General features: G+C 49.7%; 1 pseudogene; it reads right to left on the bottom strand.

The window, feature by feature from the left end:
- Positions 1-4,240: 4,240 nt before the first annotated feature.
- LOC103266121 lies at positions 4,241-5,055 on the bottom strand (annotated as a pseudogene).
- Positions 5,056-6,242: the final 1,187 nt, after the last annotated feature.

Here is a 6,242-nt window from a genome sequence, read left to right as displayed (position 1 = left end):
TAGACAAGAAACTTAAAAAGATGGGACAAAGCCTCCAAGCGATGTGCAATTATATAAAGTGGCTGGACACACACTTAATTGGCATTTCTGAGGTAGGTAGAGAGACAGGGACCATCCTGTAACAAAATTTCCTTGAAATTGTTCAAGAAAACTTCTCGCCTCTGGTCAGAGATGTGACCATTTAAAAATAAGAGATTCAGAGAACCCTTGAAAGACATCAAATGACAGGACCAACTTCTAGACACAAAGTAATTCATTTATACAAAGTAGGCATAAAAGAAAAAAATCCCAAAGGCAGCAAGAGAGAAAGGTCACCTACTGAGGAAGACCAATTAGATTAGCAGCAGACTTACCTACAGAAACACTACAGGCTAGAAGAGACTGGTGTCCAATCTTCAAAGTTCTCAAAGATAAACAATTCCAACTAAGAATTACGTACCAGAGTAAGCTATGCTTCATCAGCAATGGAGAGCTAAAATCCTTCTTAGACATTCAATCTCTAAGAGTTTATGCCACTTCCAGACCAACTGTACAAGAAAAACTTAAGGAAATATTAAGCACAGAAGAAAGAAAAAGAACAATGACCATGCTCTTCCCAAAAATGGAGGGAAAAGATTTAAAACACAAGCATTATCAACCCATAAATCAGAATAAAACCAGCCAAAAAACAATACTAACAAACTCTATAAGAACCTCATGACAGGTATAAACTCTTTTTTTTCTTTTTAAATCCCACTTTTATTAATTAATTGTAAGTAATACAAATATTTCAACAATATAAACACTTAATAGTGTCCTACATTTGAAATTTTTGCATACAACAAATGTATCAAACCATGAATCTGTAAGCAAGGTGATCAGAATCCCACAGCCCAGTCACAGTGGGAAGCAGATCCCTACCCTCCAAATGGCATCCTGAAGGAGCAAGTGGCATGAGATGGGAGGTGTCACACTCGGGGTCAATACAAGCAAGAAAGCTCATGAGGCCCAGAGGAATGTGGGCCTCAGGGACAGGTCCAACAGCTTTAAAGGAACGGGGCAGCTGGCCCAGATCTCTGACCTCCTCTCTCCTGGTTGAATGCAGTATTGACTGGCACTGGAGAAAACAAAAACAACAACAAAAAATCCCCCAAACCCCTGTTTACAAAAAAGGTAACTGAGGGATGACAGTGGTTGAGTGATCAACTGAAGACCTGAAGGGGAAATGGACTTACCTTTCTCATCACTTGGCCTGACTGGGACACTGGAGGCAGGGCAGCCCTACAGGGGGACTTGCCCTACCAAGTGAGGCCTCAGGAGCAAGGTAGGGGCAGCAGGATAGAACAGGACCCATTGCCCAAGGAATAGCTGCCCGTGAACTTCCCATGCTTTTAGGGCCACTGTTACTAGATGAGCTTATTCCTTACACAATGGTTCAAATCTTTGGGAGGTGGGAGGGAGCTAGCAAAGGCCCCAGGATCACTGAAAGCGGATTTATTCAACCTCTCTAGTAAAGGACAGACATGCCTACAGACATCCACTCTTCAATGTGCAGAGTGGAAATCCTTACCTGACCCTTTTCCAGACTGGTCTTGTGTCCACAGCTCCCCCTATGAGAGCGACACGAACATCAGGTTTTTGATTTAGAAGCCCAATCAGAGAGATACACTGTGTCCCTGAAGAGGCACCTTAAAGAACTGAACCTGGCAGGGGGAGAGATTCCTGACATGGCTTGAGTGGGGGCTGGCCGGACCCAGCGTCCTGTCACCTCCCAGAGACAGACCAGGCTCAAGTGGCAAGGGCTGGTGGGAAGCCCCAGAAAAGAGCCCGGAGGGACGGGTTCCCTCCCAAGCTGCCGTCCTCCAAAACGGAGTCTGGCCCGACTCCTCCTCGGAGGAAGTTTTACAATCGCCACCTGCCCCTCACATGCTGCGACACTGAAAGCTGGACAGTAGAGAATGACGAGGCTGGCTCTGGTCCACGTGGATGGACCCTGTTTAGATTTGGCCGAGTTGCTTCCCTGGAGAAGGAAGGAGAGTGAAGGCAGGAAAGGCATCTCTGGGGCAGAGTGGCAGGCAGGCAGGTTCTGCAAGGGAGGCTGGTCAAACAGGGACTGCTTGCAGACGCAGGGGGAACCCTCTAGCCATGCTGCCTTGGGCTTGGTTGTGGGTGGATGGGCACCCTCCCGTCACACCGCCCTGGGCTTGGTCACAGGTCACACTCCATGCACTTGGACAAGCCTGTTAGGAGGGGGTGGCACACGCTTTCCCTCCACCTTGAAAAATATGGAGATTCAAGATGGGAGAAGAACCTGGGAACTCAACCAACTCAAACCCTCTTACTGCTTATTTAGTCAGAAAAGCCAGGTGGCCCAAGACTCAACCAAGGGCTAACCCTTTGGCTGGGGCTTGGAAAAGAGGCCCCTCCTGCAGTAACAGGATGGCGGCCTAGGCCGGGGCTGGATCTGAAGCCAGGTTGGCCTGGAGTCTGCACTCCCACCTTTTTTCAGGAAACGGGGCTCCTGGCTAGCACCTGAGGTTCTCTCCTTTACCAGCAGCAGGACCCACACGCACCGATGCTGCTGGGGAAATGCCTACATGAGCTCTGAGGACTCTGTTCCACTTCCTGGCCATCTGCCTCTCAGAACAACATGCTGTGGCTCTACCACCTGGCTGTCTTGAAACTGGTGAGTTCCTGAGGCTGGACCTAGTGTGAGGAAGTTGGAAGGGCTACTGGGGTAAGTCCTGACTGGGTGGTGTCCCTGCACCTGAAGCAATTCACCATGCTCTGTGGCACCTGCCTCTAGGGAGAACAGAGATGGGGACAGGAGCTCCCCCCCATCCCAGAAGGTAAGGGAGGGAGGGGGGAACCCCACCCCACCCTGGGGGAGGCCACAATTAAGGTAGTGATACTGAGGTGGGACTCCCTTCAGGGAGTCCCTTATGCTCCCAATGACAGCAGCACTTCCTCTTCTGTTTCCCACCCCAGGGAGACGCCTGTTTTGTAATGGTTCTTTAAAGCATTCACTGTTAGAAACCTTTGAAAGCAAGAGATGCTTGGAGTGCAGGTGTGCATGGGGCCTACTCACACCTGACAGCAAAGGCAGGAAGCATGCGAGCGACAAGAACACCCGTTCCCCACGGCCCAGGACAAGCAGTTTTGAGGCCCTGGAGAGGAAGGGTGCCAACCAGGAAGGGCGAGGACTACGACAGACAGAGCTGGGTACAGGACGAGCTGGGAAGACTCGACAGGAGAGAGCCTGCCTGAGAAGCGGGAGGGGCTGGATGGCTTCCAGCCTCTGGAACAGAAGTCCTTGCGCCAACACCAGCGGAGAATCCCTGAAGATCAGACTGTCGAGATGTGAGCCCACCTGACTGCAGGCCCAGGGGATAGCACATTCTCGCTTGGTGGGTTTCCTCTTCCCTGTACCCAGCACCTCGTAGGCAGCTCAGACCCGGGACTGCAGCTCTGTCAGAAACAAACCAGGTCTGACACACCATGTATAGACAGAGAATTTTAAAACAGAGTCAAGAGAACAGAAATCAGTTATCTGCTATCTTCCAGGACAGGGAGAAGTCCACCTTCCCCACAGGCTCAAGACTATGGCTGGATGGTGAGGAAGACAGGCCCAGCCCTAGCCCTGGAGAGACACAGAAAGGGCCCACGCAGGCACACAGCTGGAGGTAAGCGCAGCCTCTGGGCCACAGGACCTGGTGGCCCCTGGAGTACTGGTTTGGACACGTTGTCATCTTCCCAGAAATGTCACCTTTTTGTCTGTAGCAGCCAGCTGGAGAACAATTTCGGAAAGTTTGCGCCCGGGGAATCCAGAGGCCGCCGCTGACCCCTGGGCACAGGTCTTTACACTGAGAAAAGGCCGTGGTTTGGCAATGAGCCTTCGGTAGTCTTCATCCCCGTAGAGCTCAGTGGCTCTTAGGGTGACAGATGAACTTGGGCAGAGTCTTGACCTTCCAATTTATCCCCTGCTGAAACACTGTGCTGGGGTCACAGTTCACGGCAACACACACAGACTCTTACACACATGTCTCGGGAACCCGGCAACTTGGGCAGGCAGCGTTGGGTATGGTTGGTCTGGTGCTTGCCCACTGGGCATCTGACCTGTCCTAAAACTCTTTTCCAACCACTTCCCACTATTCCAGACCCTCAGGTGGGGTGTGCTGGCTTCCACTCTGCCAGGGTGGTCACAAAGGCACAGTGTAGAAACCCCCCATACTGGGATGGATATTGCTTGGATGCAGGGAGGCTAAGGGGCCTGCCGCTGCCCGGGGCTGGGGTAAACATCATCCACTCTGCTCAGCTCCTCAAAGATTTGGATCGGGTTCAGCAACTCGGTATCTGCCATGTCATCAAACCAGGACTGCACAGGCATTGCATTCTCCGGGTGGAAAATTTACAAAGCAGGCGAGTTGTCCAGGATGAGCATCTTCCTCAGATCCCTGCCCAGACGGCTGAGGTCCTTGACATAGCAGCCTTGGTGAAACACACAGGACTCCTGGAACAGGCGGGCCCGGAACACCCCTCAGCAGTCCAGCAGATCCGTCAAGGGTTGGCATACTTGGCCAGGCTGGCAGTGAAGAGAACACACTCGAAGAGTTCCCCCATTCATCTCAGGAACTAATTCACGTCAGGCCTCTTGAGCACGTACACCTGGTGTGCGGTCCCCTCAATCTCTACAGGTACTATGAAGTCAGCATTGTTGATTGGCTTAAAGGAGCTGTGCACGAGGGTTTCATCCAGGTCAATGACCACACAGATCCTTCCCTGATCTTCCTCTGTCACCTCTGGGAGCAGGCAGGTCCCTGGGATCTGATAAAATTGGTACTGGAGACGTTGCAGCAGGTCCGACTTAGCTATGATGTTGGCTTCCTCCTTGTACGCGGTGAGCTCAGTGGAGGAGCTAGACTGGTCAAGATGCTGGGCATGAAAACAGCAGAAAAGGGCCTTGAAGATGTTACATCCACAGGGCTTCTTAGGAGGGGACTTGGAGACCAGGACTTGCTTGGTGAGCACGAGGGCGTCTTCCCTCTGCGCCTGGGTGATGATGGAGCCGTGTTCCATCTAACAATCCCACAGGCCCGGGTGGGCTGGGCTGGGCTGGGCTGGGGGGCCTGGGTGGGGGCCCGCTCCAGCTCCTGAGACTCTGACTCCCGCAGCTACTCAAATTCCCATCCCCCCTCCTGTCTCCTCCCCGAGCCGGGAAGGGAGGCGGCCTGTACAGAGGGCAGGCGCCTGGACAGCGGCTCCCCCAGGTGTTCCCGTCCCGACCTGGTGGCAGCTCCGGGCTCCTCAGTTTAGGTTCAACATGGAGAATCGGTATAAACTTTTATATCTCAATAATTAACCTGAATGCGAATGGACTACATGCATCACTAAAAAGACATAGAATGGAAAACTGGATAAAAAAAAAAATGCCACAATAAAATGCTGTCTCCAGGAAACTCATCTCACCAGAATGGTCACACACAGATGTAACGTTAGAGGATAAAAACCAAATTTTTAGGCAAACAGAACACAAAAGTAAGCAAGAACTGTGATCTTAATATCAGACAAAATATTCTTTAAGCTATCAAAAATTAAAAAGATATGGAAGGTCACTGCATAATAATAAAAGGTTCAATCCATCAACAAGAAATATCCATCCTAAACATATATGCATCCAACATAGGAGCACCAACTTTTATAAAGCAGCTTCTAGGTAAACTAAAAAAAAAAAAATATTGACTCTGACACTATCATAGCTGGGGAATTAAATGCCTCACAACCTTAGATAGATCATCAAAGCAAAAAATCAACATGGAGATCCAGAACCTCAACTTGACGCTTGGCCAAATGGACTTAATAGGTACCTACAGAACACTCCACCAAACAACCATGGAATATATACATTCTACTCATCATGACATGGAAAATATTCCAAGACTGACCACATCCTCAGCCATAAATCAAGCATAAATAAATTCCCTAAGATTGAAATTATGCTATGCACCTTCTCAGACCACAGTGGAATAAAAATAAACATCAATGACAACAAAGCTTCCCCAAACCCACAAAGATATGGACAATAAACAGCATGATGCTGAATGACTACTGGGTCAAGACAGAAATCAAAGCAGAAATTAAAAGATTTCTGGAAACAAATAAAAATAAAGACACATCTTACCTAAACCTCTGGGATGCTATGAAAGCAATACTGAGAGAGGAATTCATTTCTTTATGAACACACATAAAGAAAATGGAAAGATTGC

The sequence above is a fragment of the Carlito syrichta genome, unplaced genomic scaffold (assembly GCF_000164805.1).
Source record: "Carlito syrichta isolate Samal-C Ts95f unplaced genomic scaffold, Tarsius_syrichta-2.0.1 Scaffold307027, whole genome shotgun sequence".
Classification (NCBI taxonomy): domain Eukaryota; kingdom Metazoa; phylum Chordata; class Mammalia; order Primates; family Tarsiidae; genus Carlito; species Carlito syrichta.
Note: the sequence above shows the minus strand (reverse complement) of the source record. Positions and strands in the feature narration are given on the sequence as shown.